The following is a 17289-nucleotide window of genomic DNA, read 5'->3' as shown; positions in this document are numbered from 1 at the left end:
CCTCATTCTCTCTCCTTATTCCGGGCATCAAGACATTTTGCAGCCGCTTTAGTGCGTTTTAATTAGCTGCCATCAGGCCAAGGTAACGGTAAAGATATATACACTCGATGGAGAGCTGGAGGAGGCGGCACGTTCCGGTGGCGACCGCCGTTCCGTCCGTGATTAGATGACCGCTGAATTGGTAATCAATGCCGCTACGCTCGACGGGCTTAATAAAAGCGTACGTGACGCCCGGCACTAAGACTTTTCGCACACACTTTGGCCACGCAGCGGGTACACTGGGAAAAATAAGCATATAATCATTATAGTGCTTTATTGTTAATCCAAAATAAACTCAGGATTTGGAATTTTGAAGAAATTAAAGAGTTTTAACTGAAGGAAAACTGAATATCACCTAAATATTTTATTTTACCTTCCTTTTGAAGAATAATTGGATTTTTTAAACGTTGTTCCCCGAAATACGTTATAATATCTCCAAAAGAAATACTTTAGTTTCAATATCATGGGCTATTTTTAGACCAATATCATGGGCTATTTTTAGACATAATTTGAAGATTTCTATCAAAAGTTATGAACTTTCGAAAATCTTGATTTGAAATAGAAATACTTTAGTTTCAATATCATGGGCTTTTTTTAGACACCATTTGAAGATTTCTTTAAAAAGTTATGAACTTTCGAATATCTTGATTTAAAATCATGAGATATTTTAGTATTTCTTGGGTTCTTCGATTTCTTGCAGTGCAACTGGACGTGTCTGGTAATGAAATCATTTCCTTTTGCTCCGTTCAAGTTTTCACCAGGATTATCAGCAGCCAGGGCAATCCGAATAGCAATCCCAGCTACCAGCTACCAGTTAGCAGTCAGTAGTTCCTGGAGTCCAGAATCGCACCTTGGGCCTCTGGTGCATGATCGCATTAAGTTCGCTTCGTGCCGAATGCTCCGTGTGTTTTTGTGTGTTCGTGCTCCACTTGGCAACGATTGCCAGCGGAATGCCAAATTAGTCTTAGTGCTCCAACGCCCCCCTCTTCATCACATTTCTACCCCTACCATATTGGTAAAGCATCCCTCCAAAACAAAAGGAGGAAATGTAATCCATAAGGCAATAAGGCCAACTATTGGTACTAGGAACTTCTCACATGGGAATTTTAATTCTGCTTTACTTATTTAATTCTTTATATAATTCTTCATTTAATTTTTTATTTAATTATTTATTTAATTCTTCATTTAATTCTGCATTTCATTCTTCATTTAATTTTTTAAAAACTTTTATTGAGTATGCCACAAATAATAAACATCTTTAAAATAAAAAATAAATATTATTGGTTTTGATTATCCTAGATATGGGCACTTCCAAAAAAAAGTCCACCAAGCCAAAAACCTTGAAACCTGAATAAAACATATTTCCACATGATTTTGCCCAGATATTAGTTTCAAATTAGTTGGATACTGAGGTTAACTACAAATTTGGAGTATAGTTTGATTATTTTTATGACAAACCCCACCAATATACGCAAAAATCTGTTTTTGGCTATTTTTTTGTTATTTTTTGGACCTGTCTTCTGTTGTAAATTTATCCTATAGGAATGCTAGTATGTGACATTTTTCTGTACTGAATGCTTCATTCACATGCTAAACTATTAAGTTAAAAGCAAAACATCCAGCAATTGAGAGATAGAGGTAAAGAAATCCGCTTTACAAAACAGTCGGAAAAAATGTCCCGAGCGACATGTCCCGAGCGAATGTGGTTGAAACTGCATAAAAAAAAAACGGCAAAGAATTTTTGAGTGAAACCAAAAGCATTTCACAGCGACAAGTTTGAACAACATTCTAAAAAAAAATCGCATTCAAATATTCCATCAGAATTCGCTAATTTCTGGTGTTGTATGAACTTCCCCGAAATCCACTTCTATTTTTGTCCCGAGCGAATACGGCAGTTCTTTACCGATATCTTAAAAACTAAAAGTGGTACAAAATCAAGATTTTTACCAAAAATAGAGCTTGGGAAGAGTGAAAAGAAAAGCCCATAATTAAAATTAAAATCCATTGTTTTACAATTTTTTTTCAACTTTAAAGGTGTGCAAATGTCCCGAGCGACATTTTGGAAGTGCCCATATTCATAATTAAATTATTTTTGATTTTTTTCTCTTCTTATAACTCCAGGAATAAAGTAAATTCCTTCGTTTATAAATTAAACTCTGGAAATCTTCATACTAGCCGCACATATATAAAGTCCTTTTGTGACAAACAGGAAAAGTTTGCAACTTTGATTAAAATAAAATGGCATGCGTTTGCGGCATGTTTTATGTTTAATTTCATTATGCGCCTTATATTATTTTTGTTGGCTACAAATCAACTAAATGGATATGAAAACAGAAAAACACAAGTGGGTGGGATATATGGGGTATATGGGAAATGGTATGATGATGGCAGGTTAAGCCCGAAAACGGCATCGATTTATCTGTTCTATTGGGTTTGGGTTGAGGGGGAGGGAGGAACCGAACCTCCCATGATTTCACACACATGTCAGAGCGGAAGGACACCCCTTAACCCCAGACTTCCCCCCAGGGGGGGTGTAGATCCTATATACCATACGCGTGAGTTGTACATAAGAGCGAGTCCTGTACAGATGTGGGTGGAGCCTCCGAATGGCCAGGATATATGTGTGTGTGTGTGTGGGTGGGTGGGTACCGCATGTGTGTGGGTGTCGCACTGATGTGTCCAATCAGAATCGAGAAACACACACACAGGCATCCAAAGTCGGGACTTTGGAGATCCCTCTTTCTCTCAGTTCGTCCTTCTCTCTCGCTGTGTGCCGCAGGATATGTTTGTGTGAATGACAAAAAAAAAAAAAAAAAAACACACACACACAGAAAAATACAAAAATAGAGGATGGATGGAGAAGAAGAAGAAGGTAGCCGAGGGGTCCAAAAAAAAGAAAGAATGAAAAGAGAAACGAACTGGGGACCCAGTCAGCTAGAAATCAACAAAAGCCTGTCAGGATAATGGGTATAAAACGGGGCGGTTCGGGGCAGTTCGGCGGGGTGTCGGTGGGAAAAAAGCTGGAAAAGAAACGAAAAATTGTTAAGCAGCTGGAAAAACCAACAAGCGAATGTGGATAACACTGATGGCGATGCAGCTCAAGTGGCAGAAATGGAAATGGAAATGCGAAATGCGAAATGCAGTCGGCAGATGGAACCCACTGCTATAAGGATAAAACCCACATACACACACATATGCACACTGCACAGCTGGAGGTGGAATGGATCCTACTTGTCTGGGAACTTCAACTGCGGGAAAACAAAAGAGCAAAAACAAAAAAAAAACTTGAAATGATTGGATACAGTATAGTTTCGGTGGCGCTCGATGCACTCAACTGAATATTTGCATATCCATTGCCCAATCAATTGATTTAGCTGTCCCAATATAAGCACTATGTCAAAGCCCTGCGAATAAATATCCAATTCTACATGTCCTTTAAATTAAAAGTTATAGAACCCTTCTTTGATTTCTAGTAAGTGCAAATAGCTTTCGACTAATCAGTCTTATAAAAATGGCTGATCTTGACCACCCGCTATTGTTTATTAAACATACCTATAAATACCTAGACCTATAAACGTACCTATAAAAATATAATTTTATCTATTTTTCATCTAAGGACATCATTTAACACAGCACATCGTTTAGCGACCGCCCCACATTGAAAAGTATCTCACCTTGGAGCGGTCCAAGTGGCGCACTAAGGAATCCCAAGGATTCTAGCTATGGTTATGACACCCCCAACAATTTTCGTGGAAGGGGGAAAAAACACTCACAATGCGTTAACAGAAGGTTGCGATTTTTGGAAGGTGGCTGCGTTTTTATAGCTTTTCATACAATGTGTTCAACGAGGGTATATTAGTTTATATATCCAGTTTACCATTGAAAAAATATATACCACACCAAAATACACTTTAATATTACATAATTGAGTTGCATAATCTAAGAGGTAAACCCCCCACTGAAAATCAGCTTTTGGGTCACCTTTTTCTAATTATAGGAGTACATAAAAATGATTCAATAAATTGAGCAACAAACATCATAAAGTTCTGGTAAATTGAATTAAAATTTAAATTCAAAATTTAGATGTAAGCCATTTTAAAATCATGATTATATTGACCAAGTTATAGGGGTTTAAATGCAGTTTTGGGCCACCTTTTTTAAAAATTCACATATTTTTCGATATACCATTTTTAAATGTGACTAAATATATATATTCTTAACTTAAACTGTCGTTTATATCTTTCTTAATTTAAAGACTTAATCTATTTTCATCATTAAATACGAAAAAAAAATGTTTAATAAAGGGCATTCAAAGTTCGCTGTGCCTGGCAGTTTGCCATTATTTTTCTCCGCTGCTTTCGCACTTCCATCTGCAGTGAAGGGTGCGAACTTTGTCACTCCGTTAACGTCAAGGCCATGAATACATCAGCGCTCCATTCACCACCCAATGACCCCCCGCCCATTAGCGTTGCGATTCCAATTGGAGCCTTTCGTTCGCGTTGAAGTCTGCAATTGGGAGATGGTTATTTTTGGGGTATGGGATTTTTTTAGGGGTTTTGTGTGGATTGCACAAATGCCATGTCTCCATGTTTACCATCATTTGAACCCGAAAAATATTTCACACCTATGCACACGCGTACAGAAAAGGATATATACCTTTGGAATATACAGTTGCGTCTAAGATAATAGCACTACGGCTTAAAATAAAAGTTTGATAACGAATATCTAATGTGTATTCTTATAATATAATTATAATAACAATAATATTTTTGACTTGTTTATATTTTTTTTCTTGAAGTTTTAACCAAATTAATATATTATTTAAAAACTTTTGAAAATAATTAACACAGTTTTACCAAGTTACAACAAAAAAACAAAAATAAAAAATCACATTTTTGTCAAAAATCTAAATCCCGAATTTCCAAATAAAAAACAGTTTTTCGGCCGACACTACGGAAATATTGATCCAAATATGGATTGTCATACCTTTCTAAATTCGTTATGTAATTTCCAATCGATTTGCATTTAAAGCTGGGCATTTTATTTTTATTACATTTTTCGCAAAATATCATGAGGTACCCCCTTATAAAAATATGTGAAAATTTGCGAAAATTTTATTTTTCTAAATCACAGGGAAAGTGTCACGAATTTATTTATTATTTTGTTATCTGTTCAAAACAGTATGTATTTTCGGCGTAGGACCATTTTTGGCCAAGTTACAGTAAAAAAACAAAAAAGAAAATTAATATTTTTACCAAAAACCCAGATCCCAATTTTCCACAAAAAAAAAATAGTTTTTTGGTAAGTTATTTTTGGTGCTATTCTACTGACCTCTGCTGTGTGTGTGTGCTTCAGTGGATTGCTCGTTTGGCTGTCACTTTGCGCTGGCACTTTGCAGTTCGCAGTGCTCGTTGAAATTCATTATGGCGAGGCACAGAGAAGCGGTTGTCATCGAGCGGAAGAGGCCTTCGGTGGGCGGACTGGGCGGACAAAGGGCGGCGTGACAAACGTAACGTTACGGAAGACAACAGACAGGCGGACGGACAGACAGTGGGACGAATGGACGGAGCCGTGTGACTGAAGCAGACATGCGGATGAAAAGGAGCGGAAAGGAAACGGACCGATGTTACCCATCACTACAACTCTGCACTCATTAAACTGGTATGACACCGTCCTAAAATTAACTAAGAATCGCACTGCTTATTGTTGTCAGAAACAGGACATTTTAAAGGTATTTCCCAAAAAAAAACAAAACATTTTATAATACAAAAAAGTTTAAAAATTTCTGTTATGACACTGAACTGCAATTTGACCAATCAAGTAGCACTGCTTACTTGTATGATAGTTCTTATGAGTACTACTTACTAAATTATTATAGTATTTCCACGAAAAGTCGCTAGGGAAGCTTAGAACTAACCAATGTTTGCTTAGTTTTAATATTTTGTAAGCCTAGAATTTATTTTAATGCAAAAATGACTAACTATAAAATTATAACAATGACGCGTATCCTCAGTTTAAAGAACACTGCTTGCTACAAATTAAAAGAATCAGCTTAAAAATCCTAAACGATTGTCAAAATCGTTCTTTTCCATGGTTTTTACGTCAGAAAAATTCCAAGCTAGCACTTTGACTTGAAAAATGTTTCAAAAAAGGATATTTCGCATCCGTGGCATACAAGCATGTATCACGACAATGCTGCTTCTTTTTGGAGCGGCTCCATGTCTAAATGTCGACGACAGGCCATTTTCTATAACTTATCTGATTTTAATTGCTTCAAACATGTGCGTGCCACATCATTGTCCTTTCCCCCATACACTCACTCGCACATCTGTCTCTCCATCGTATATAATATATATATATATATCAGCATGTGTGTGTGTGTCTAGCATCCTTTTTGGCGCTGTCAACATTATTTCACGTTGGGAAAATCGCAGAACAGGAGCTGGGAAATAGTCGCCAAACGCTCACGTCGTCACTCCAGACAAGTTGATGACCTCCACTACCCAACTTATCCCCTCCAGAATCGCTTTTGTCCTCTGTCCTCAGTCCTCCGCCTCCCTTTCCTTTTCCTCCGGAGAAGTCTCTCATGTGAGCTTGTTTATCTCGCCAGCTCTCTAGCTGCTGGCTCCTTTTTATGAGCTTTGTCGGGCTTTGATGTTAATTACCCTGTAACAACGACGACGTCTTCCTCTGTCCACCCACCCCGACCCCAGTCGGAAAAATCCCCCTCCCACATCTCTTCAGTTTGGTAAACAAAACAGCAGCTATACGAGTGCACCACTCCCCCGAAATTTTTCTATCTATCTATGTGTGTGTGTGTGTGTGTGTGGGCCACCGAGCTGCCCGAGATTATCTCCAAGGACCTATAAATCCAGTCATTAAAGTCAAAGTCACAAGACGCTGCTGCCTTATCAGCTGCAGGGGAAATTTCGAGCGAAAATCCCCATCCCAGCTTTGGTTTCATAATAAAATTAAGTAAAATTCTCAAACACACGAGCCAGCTGAGGGAATTTCCTTTGTGGCAGTCCTTGAGAGTCGCATTACCCCCCAACGGAAAAACAAAAAGTCTTTATGGCATATGGTTGCACCTGTCCCCCTGTTTAAAGTCAAATATTGAACTTGCGAAATGTACTGGCGTTTACCTTCGATGAACTCGGGCGAATGGCTTTATTAACCAATCATTTTGGCGAGACTTTCAAATTGCAGTAGTGAAAACAATGCAATGGAGGATATATCTTGTAACTGAAAAGTTTACAAAGTGTGAATATATTATATGCCTGGCATTTAGTCCAACTCGGACTTTATATTTTACAAATAATAGGTTATAATAGGTTGTCACGAGTTCAACTCCAAGTCTTGGGTCATTTTTTTCCGTTTTATATATATTTTTTTGGTTTTGCCCTGTTTTTATTCACAAATAAAATAGTGATTTCCAGGTTTTTGCTCCATTGAAATAAAAATTTAATGTAATAATTCTTTTCATAATTTTTTTTTTGTAAATTGTAATATAATTGTGATATGGTCTAAGGGTCCACACCATACTTCATAATTATAAATTTTAAAAAAATATTTATTTTTGGTGTTACTTAAAAAATCTTTCCCACCACTTCGATCCCATTCCTATTTCTACTATTTTTTTGGCCATGTGAGTGGCGTCAGCTGCCATTGACCAAATAAAATCCAAAGCACCCGAAGGCCTCGAAAATCTCTCGCCTGGCGATAGCTATCGACAGCAATCGAAATGAGTAACGGGCATGAGTTATTTATGGCTTTTAAGTGACAGCCAGATCTGCACCAAATCGGAATTGGCAAAAAGAAGAAGAAGGCCCCCAAGTACACAGAATCCGATTCCCATTCCCATCCTGAGCTGTCATCTTACATATGGAGATTTATTTCAGCTGCTAAGCGCATTTGTAAGCATTTTTAATAGAGTCCAAGTCCAGATAGCCGGGACTCGAAACGAAAGAAATTCGGGGGGTGGTTCAACTACAGTGGGTTAAGTGGCCAAGTTAGCCCTCTGGCAGTCAACGAATTTTGGCTCAGATTTAAGGCCGAGATTGTCGCCTAACAGGATTTCCACGGACACTTTATAAACATAACAAATTTCGGGTGTTCTTAAGAAATGATACAGTTTGTTGAAACAGTTTAAAGAATATCTCTGAAGGTGTTTGCATGAAAACGTTTGATTTACGTATATTTATATTTTTTTAAAGATTTAAAATCTCTCAAAAGCGTTTTAAATCTTTTCACTGATTTTGTAACATTTGCAAGCTAATGGGATGCCAAAGAAATCACTTATTAAGGTGTCTAAAAGTATGCAACGATTTTTTACCCAGGATTTTTCAAAACGTATGTAATTTTTCTTTTTTTTCCATGTTTTCTTGTTTCTACAAAATATCTCTTAGTCAAAAAACTGGGCTAAAGAATTTTAAGTGGTTTTTTAGCTGCTGCGTGACTTTAATGCTGGCTTGGCGTTCGGAATTAACTTGGTTAGTGGATGGAATGGAATGGCTTGGTCGGGGTGCTCCAGTGCCAGTTGTGATTTCACTAATTTGTCGTCGTGTTGACTGTCAAATTGGATGCCATGTGTGGGTGTCATTAATGCCAACCACCGAGAATGAAACGCAGAGACACGGAGACACAAAGACGACTCATTAATGCCACTCATCAAAACTATAACGAATGTTGAAGGGTCCACCAACCCCCAACCCCCCCCGACCATCGCAAATCGGTCTATAGCCCCCCGCCCCCCACACATCACCCATCACCCCCTTTTTGAAATGCGTGGAGCGACACATGAATATATCCTGGCAGGCACTATAAATTTGGGTTAGGTTTGGTTGGGTTTGGTTTACCCCACACACAGAAGAAGAGACACAGACGGCGGGAAAATGTGTGTTTTTGTGCTGATGACGCTGCTGATGGCATTTGTCGCCGTTCTCTGGCCATATCCATTTCCATTCCGATTCCACTCCTTGGTCCTTCGTCCGTCGTCCTTTTCGCCCCGTCAAATAGGCATTCAGCTATTTTCGCGTAAATTGCTGCTAATTTTGTTTATCGCAGGACAATTATCCAAGCGAACGAACTGACAAATGAGCCGCACACTTGCCGCCCCCAAGCAAACCCATACACACACACACACACAACCTCTCGAAGGACATGTGTGTGTGCAGAGTCCTTTGTTTCGGTATTCCTGCCCACAGAATATCGATACTCCTGGAAACCCATTTTCCCCAGCATCAGTACTTAATTATTTAAGTTTCCAGGCCCTAAAAACAGCTTAAACAAAATTTAAGTAATTTATTTGAAGAAATAATAATTGATAAAATAAATAATAAAATATTAAAAAAATATAAATTTAATGGAACTCTACTTATATTTTTTAGATCCCATAATCTGTTCTAAGATCTAGATATTTCAAATAATTTTGTTAAGCTTTTAAAGAAACCAATTAAATGAAATTTCAAACACATTTTTAAGATCTTTGGTTTTGTCAGCTTTTTTTGGAATTCAAACTAACCTTTATTCGTTCTTTCGATTCCCAGAAAACATATTGCAATTGTGTGAATATCAAGTGACATTGCAACAATAGACCTTTTCCCCGCCCTATTTTCATACCCCTGCTCCCAAGAATTTCTACCAGCCGTTTAACACTAACTAAGCCGCTTACTTTCCCTGCGACTTTCTAATACAACAAAAGGAAAGCAGTCCGAAAAAAAAGAAAAGAAAAATAATGCCCCGTGTCCCTGGAAGCAAAAAAAAAAAAAGAGGAGAAGGGAATATGGGTGGGTTTTGCTTGTTTGGTGGTTGCAGGGGCGACCAAGTTAAGAAATCAAACAGCTGACATAAATAACATTTTAATTTAAATACGGCAGGACACAACAATATTTTTTTGCCGTTAAGGTAAGCAGAAGGTACAACAATAACAGCGATGGGGACAACAAGGACAGCGGGCGAAAAAATACATATTTAAACAGGATCTCGCCTGAGAAGCAAACAAAATTAAACAGCAAAATAAGAAGGAGGGGGCGGTGGTTTGGGGGAAACGCAGTCAACGGTGGGGAAGTAAATTTTATTTTAAAATAAATTTATCGCCTTATCCGTTGTCCACGGCAGCCGCGGCAGGAATATCAGGAACAGCAAACTGAAACAGGAACAGCGCCAGAGTCAAGTTTTGCCATATCCTTACAGAGGGTATTACGATTCTATCCACTGCATTAAAATCCTAATTTATTCACTATTTCTAGGATATAAAATTATTGTTTTTCTTAATAATTGTAGATATTTATTTGTAGATATGATTAATGAAATAGTTTAAATAAATTTATCAAGTTAAAACCATTATTATAAAACATTTATATTGGAAATATAGGTTTAAAAAAATTAATAATAATATTATGATAATAACATTTAAAAAATTTAGTTCATTTAGGACTCGTCCGCGTGTTAAATTTAAAGTGGTGATAAAACCGTAAAATCGTTTGAGAACTCAGAGTTTAAAACCAACTTTAAATTTAACATGCTGATCGTTTTTATTTTATTTTGGTTGGAATGTGTCTTTTTTATTTCAATTACTGGTGGTATTTCTTAAGAAAAGGTTAGAAAATAATATATAATTATATAGGTCACCTATAAGAAAATGCCAAAATATGTAGAGTATACGATTAGAAGTTTCTTGATTTTTCAAAAAATTCTCTGCCTTGCTTCCTTTGGTTTTGGCTGCAGTGCCCCATAGCGGCTATTGCCGGACAGCCAAGGAACACATGAGACCGGGAGGTGGGATGTAAAAGTGGGTGGGGAAGTGGGCCACCCGCTGGCAGCTGGACAAGGACGAGGACGAGGACACCGACACGGATGTGGACTGTGGACTGCGGATGCGGATGCGGATGCCAGAGCGGAGTCCCAGCACGAGAGCTTCATTTGAACGAAATGAAATCATAATGAGATTTTTGCGTTCGTTTTTTGCCGCCGCAGAGGGAGAAAAGAAGCCTGGGAACGAAAATGGGAATGGGCATGGGATTGGGGATTGGAAATGGTAATGGGATGGTTTGGTTTGCTCTGGTCTGAGGGTAGTGCCAGTGCCAACCGACGGAAGCAGCAATTGCCATTGCCATGGCCATGGCATCGCGTAATGACAAAAATTCATAATTGGATAAAGAAGCGGACGTGTGCTGTCCCGTCCATAAAAAACAAGTCCAGATTGAAATTCAACAGCTTTTAAAGTGAACCAGCTTCGCGTATTAGCCTCACCAAAAGGCCAATCAAATTGTGAAAATATTTGTCAGGCACAAATAATAAAAGTAATTGTTAAAAAAATATAATATATACATTTAAAGAAGATTTTTATAATTCTCGATATTTTCGATATTTTGACATTATTGTTTCGATAATATCGATGTTTAGAAGAGAAAAAAACAAATTAAGTTTCGAGAAATAGCAAGCTATCGATATTTTGTCAAGCCCTAATTTAAATAGATAAACATCTATAGGTATATAATATAAATAAATAATAATAACATTAAATACTATATGATAAATCAGTTGAAGGCTCTCCAATGTTCCAACAATATTACAATATTATTCCCATCAAGGGTCTCTCTTATGCTCATTAACATCAATTAAAGCCTAATCAAATATGTTGCCCTCGTAACTGTTGATTCCTCGACATGCCAAGGAATATTTGATGGTAAATCAAACCAAATTGCCGCTCATAAACCACAATTTAATGGGGCACCCAGTCTCCTGGACTGCGTAGCCCCCTTTTTTTGGCCTTATGGCAATTGTGCACTTGATTGTTAGCGGCTTGTTGGGCAGCCAACAGGGCGGATCATCCCAGACCGCAGTCCTCCTCCCATACCTGCCCATACCGCCTGCCATATGGCCAACAATATCGTTGTTCGTTGGCTGGTTGTTCACTGTTGGTTGTTGGCCAATTGTTGTGATTGTTGGCAATGCAAAATGCCAGGCATTCGGATGCACTGGCGCGTAATCCGCAGCCGGCAATCGAGAGAACGACTTGAGAATTCACTTGACTCGAAATGAAAGAATCTGAAAAGAGCACAGCGAAACAAATGAAAATAATATAAAGGTGGCCCCCCTGGCAAAGAACACGGAACAGTCGGGCGGGGAATAAAAAAATAACAAGCAAACTAATAATCGCCCACAAAAGCAACAGTATATGTTCGTTTATATTATTCGTCCCAGAGATGAATGAGCTAGAGCTCATTTAAATTTAAGCCTTAGCATTTAATTATTTTTCTATAAGTATCAAAAACTTCTGACTTGGAAATGGTCATTTACATATTTTAATATTTATTTTCTTTAAATTCAGATTATTTTAAAAAATATATTAATTATAAAGAAATATCTTAAAAATGTATAACTTAACTCGCTAAATTGAAAAAAAAATTCTATGATTAATTTAATGAAATTAGTTAACCAAAATACTAAGATATCGATACTTTCGATATCTTTACAATATGGATTCGATAATATAGATGTTTTCAAGGAAAAACACATATTAATATTGAGAAATAGACACCTAAGCAATGGAATTAAAAACTCTTTTAAAAAATTAAGAACCTTTCAAAAATTCAAATAATATCACTTGCTCTTAGATATTGGCTTAAATAGACTGCGCTTTGTGGTGCATTCGATTTGTGCCAAACATATTAATATTGAGAAATAGACACCTAAGCAATGGAATTAAAATCTCTTTAAAAAAATTAAGAACCTTTCAAAAATTCAAATAATATCACTTGCTCTGAGATATTGGCTTAAATAGACTGCGCTTTGTGGTGCATTCGATTTGTGCCAAACCAAGCCGAATAACTAAATTTGCGACTGGCTTTTAGCCATTTTGCGTCTGACGTTGGTAATTGTATTAACTACACATGTGCAGGCATATCGGGAGTGTGGAGCATCAGCTGCCACAACTAATTAGCCGGGACCCACATGCATAGGCAAACTGCGTTAATGGAGTGCGTAATGGGTTAATTTTGGCCTAGCAATTCCGCAACACCCACTCTTTTTGCGAAGCACCCATTCCCTCGTTAGCCGTCTGTCAATGTTTGCACTTTTGTTTAGCAAGGCCAGAAGGTTTGGGGTGGTGGTGGTGGTGGGTTAGTTGCGAATGATGGGTAGTGGTGGGTGGTGCGTGGAACGTGTCGACGTCACAGTCAACGGGAAAGCCGAAAACCAAAAGTCGGATTCAGATTCTCATTCAGCGGCGAAGTCACCGCGCGTTGACGACAAGTTAATCACATCGTGTCCAATCAGGCGAGCTAATCCCTCTGACAGGCTTCGACATCCACATCCGCATCTGACTCCGAATCCAGAGCTGCTCTTTATTTTGATATTTTCCAAAACGCGTATACACTGCCCATCAAAAGGGTCAGGTTAATTCACACATCTTTTTGTAAGAAAAACTAATTTCAGATATTTATTTGGAAATTTAGAAACATTTAAGATAAGATAAGATAAGCTTGAAAAAATATCGACAGTTTCCTAAATATCGATATTTAAAATGAGTTTTCCCTTGAAAACTTTTATATTATCGTATCGATATTGTGAAAATATCGATTATATCGATACAATTTCCAAATCCAATTTTAAGGCTATTTTTAAATGATTCGATTTCCATTTCTGGTGTAAAATCTAAATACCGGTATATTTAAAACGGGAAGTTCGAGCTACAGAAAAAACTGTACTACAAACAATTTTTAAACCATTATAAATAATTCCAAAATGAGTAACAAATATTCGCTTTATATCAAGTAATTTCTGTATAAATATATTTCAAAATAATTGCCCCTGGTATAGCGTATTCAAACTTCTTGGTGGTTCGCCATTAACTTTCCCTGGGCTCTGATTATTATTACTATTATGGATGTAAACCTGGCAACATCTGCTGCATATCAATTTGTTGGCTCCGACTTGGAACGCTTAAACTGATCCATGTCAGGTCGCCAGGACCTAAGCCCACAGTAAAAGTTTGCTTCTTTCTTTTTTTTTGGGTTATTGGACTTAGGCGGCTAAGCCCGTTCCGGACATTGGCAATTTGCATTTCCCGATTCAACATCATCGACATTTCCTAGTGGCCAATTATCGCTTAAGCTCTCTGTTCTGCTTTTTTTTTTTGGTCTTTGGGTGGCTTTAAAGTTGAGATGGGCACGGAAAATGGGAGTAGTGGGGGCTGGGGACTTGGGCTGTTTAAAAATTCGTTTAAATTCCATTGCCGAAAGTGGCCTGCCCCTTGTTGGCTCGTTGGCAGAGTCAAAAGCAAAGTGAAGGGAAGTAAAGGCTGGGAAAATATGCAGCAACCGCGAAATTGAAATTTTGGCTTCGCTTGCCGCGGCGGCTTCTTGGCATTGTTGGGAAAAATCGGCACGGGGATGGGTGCTCACCACCTGATCCTAAGTAAATACCAGGACAAGCCGGGCGGCAGCCCAAAAAGGACACCCAGATATCCATGCATGTGACTGGATCTGGATATTTATATTCCCTTTTTTTATTTTGATATTTTGCCTCGCGAGTTGGCTTTTCTTTTTAATTAAATGAAACCAGAGGAATTGACCCAAAACGCAGAATAAATAAATATTTACAGAAGGGATGAGGATGAGGGTTTTCGCCTCCTTTTCGTCCTCCTGAGCATCTGTTGTTCCATGTTTGCCGCTTGTTTTTGTTAATAATTATTTCACTTTTTTCGCTCGAAGGAGGTGGAAAGAATTCAAAAGATGCCGCATAGCCATTGTTTACTGTGGAAACAAACCCGAAACAAGGCACAACAATCATATACAAAAAACCATAAAAAAAAAAATAGAGTGAAAAAAACAACAATAAATATTTCACCTTCAATAAATCATTTTCCATTTCGCTGTTGGGCAGCAAATCCCCTTTACACCTTTGTCCCCCGTCTCAAAAAAAAAAGGGTTTCTTGTCAACCCCAAGAGCTTTCCCCCTTTTTGTACTTTAAATTTAACAAATTTAAATCGAAAATATTTTTAAGTAGCTCGGAAAAATCTTGGAGTTTTTGGGTAAAATTTTTAAGTCTGGTTCTAGGTCAAATGTATACATTTTGTTTAATTAATTTGAGGGGTTTTAAACATAATAAAAAATATATTTGATACCAAATATTAATATCATTTCGAATGAAGCGCAAAACCAGTTTAGGGTTTTTTTTTTTAGAAAAAACCTAGTCAGACCAACCGGTCAGCTACCAGTTTTGCTGCGGCTCGCATTATATTTATACATATTTTTCGGCTGGATGAGGGAAATGAAATAAGTCCTTGAGTCAACCATTGCCCATCTACCGTATGCAACCAGATATATAGTTACTTGGTCACACATATCAATTTGTTTTGACTTGTTTGTTTGTTTGCCGGCTGATAAATTGGCACTCAAGTGGATTAAAATTGTTTGCAGCTAAATAAATCTGTGTGCCCGGCCTGGACATTTGTCAGGATTTCGGGGTGGTGCAGCATATCATGTCTGCCTCACATAATAGTTAAAAAAAAGGTAAGTTCAAGTCAGGTTATGAATTAAAAAAGCGCCTTCCCTCGAACCGAACCGAAAGTTTAAGGTTGTGTGCCCTGCCGCTCTATTAGAAATTCCCCAATTCTGTAATTCTGTAATTTTTTACCTCATCAGCACAGCCCAACTCTCCGTGGTAACTTCAAAGGGCCCTATTAGCTCGACGGCATTTTTCGGCATGCAAAGGCATTTTTGAAGTGCGCTTCTTCATCTCACATCGCATTTCATCTCGGGTCAGTTCATCTCCCGCCGCATTTTTATTCTGTTTTAACAACTTTCAAGTTTCGGGTTTTGTTTTGATTTCTTTTTTTTTACATTTAACATTCGGTGGGCTCGGCTTACCGTCAAATATTTCTCAGGCTTATGAATATGCTCAGATGAATTCGTAAAAATTTAGATTAGCATATTACCTAATCGGCGATGATACCGCTCCATAGGGTTTTTCTGCACTCAAAAAAATCATGGCTGATCTTAGTTTAAAAGTAAAATCTTGTAATATAAAATTTAAAAAATATATTCTTATTTTTTTCCGAGTGCCTACAGATTCTATTTAACCGTTCCAAGGCCAATTATAGGATCGTTATAACACCATGCCAAACTGGGGGAATGTTATCTGCATCTGCTCAAAAATACCATTAATTTATTATAGTTGTGGTATCGTTCTCGTGTTCCCCACTTAATGTGCCTTGTCATTGACAGACCAACGTTGGCCAAATTAAATCATTAAGATGCAAACAGTGGGATCAGATGAATTAAGAAACATATATAAAATTTATAAAAACATTAATCACTAAAATGTGACAAGGCAGAAAAAAATAGTAATTGCCAACAAAAAAGGTCTTAACTTAAAATGGAAATTTCCAAAGATAATAATTTTATAAATATGCACTTACATGTTCCATTACTTTTTAAAGAGTTACATTTTTGCGTCCCAATTTCATTAGGTTTCTATGCATTATAGCAAATAAATCTTCACATCCATCAATAAAATAGGGGTCACCAACCTGAAAAATAAACAGTATTAATAATCGAATTAAATTACTGAACCATAAAACTATCAGCTGGGTGATCTCTTCACCCGCAGGTAATAAATATGCGATAATCCATTAAAAAATCGGTGCATAATTGTCTTAATGACACACCCCAAACCACGGTTTTCGGCTTGATTTGACCAAATTTGCGCAGTGTTCCAAAACGAAACTTAAACATCAGAAATTGATGTCGATGCTTGATGTTGTGCTGATGGCGATGTTGATGCTGATTACGCCGCTAAGTGGCAAAAAACATTTCGATGCGTGCACCTTGGCATTTGCATACCCTTCCAGGTGTAATATGGTGCTCTATAATTTAAATAATATTTTTATCATTAAAATATATAAAATAAATACCAGAACAATAATTATGATTATTACATATAGCTCAAAAAATTGATTAAACTTATACAAATATATTTCTGATACAAATCAAATAGCCATCTTTGATTTTATAACATACTCACAGATATTTAAACGAAAGTGTTCACTGTACATATAGCTTTCGAACTGCTTATCATATTTAAAATGCTCCGTTGAGGGTATGAAAAATAAGCAGAATTAATGAGCTAAGAGACGGGCGGCTAAAAAAATTCGGCAAACAAGTTCGCTTCGGAAGCTGGCCATATGATGTTGTAATCTTAAAACTACGCGCACTGTGCCGCCGCGAAATCAGTCTGAGATCGGA

General features: G+C 37.4%; 1 protein-coding gene across 7 annotated transcripts in view; it reads right to left on the bottom strand.

The window, feature by feature from the left end:
• The window catches only part of LOC108067519 (myelin transcription factor 1), a 132786-nt gene extending 115508 nt beyond the window's left edge, over window positions 1-17278 (bottom strand). For 4 of the 7 annotated variants that reach the window (XR_011419625.1, XR_011419626.1, XM_070218474.1 and 1 more), the window contains exon 1: window positions 16464-17278. The gene's annotated coding sequence lies outside the window, so the exon portion shown is untranslated. The remainder of the gene's footprint in view (window positions 1-16463) is intronic. The other 3 variants (XM_070218471.1, XM_070218470.1, XM_070218472.1) reach the window with 3 other exon arrangements.
• Between the last annotated feature and the right edge of the window lie 11 nt (window positions 17279-17289).

Source organism: Drosophila takahashii, chromosome X (genome assembly GCF_030179915.1).
Source record: "Drosophila takahashii strain IR98-3 E-12201 chromosome X, DtakHiC1v2, whole genome shotgun sequence".
Classification (NCBI taxonomy): domain Eukaryota; kingdom Metazoa; phylum Arthropoda; class Insecta; order Diptera; family Drosophilidae; genus Drosophila; species Drosophila takahashii.
Note: the sequence above shows the minus strand (reverse complement) of the source record. Positions and strands in the feature narration are given on the sequence as shown.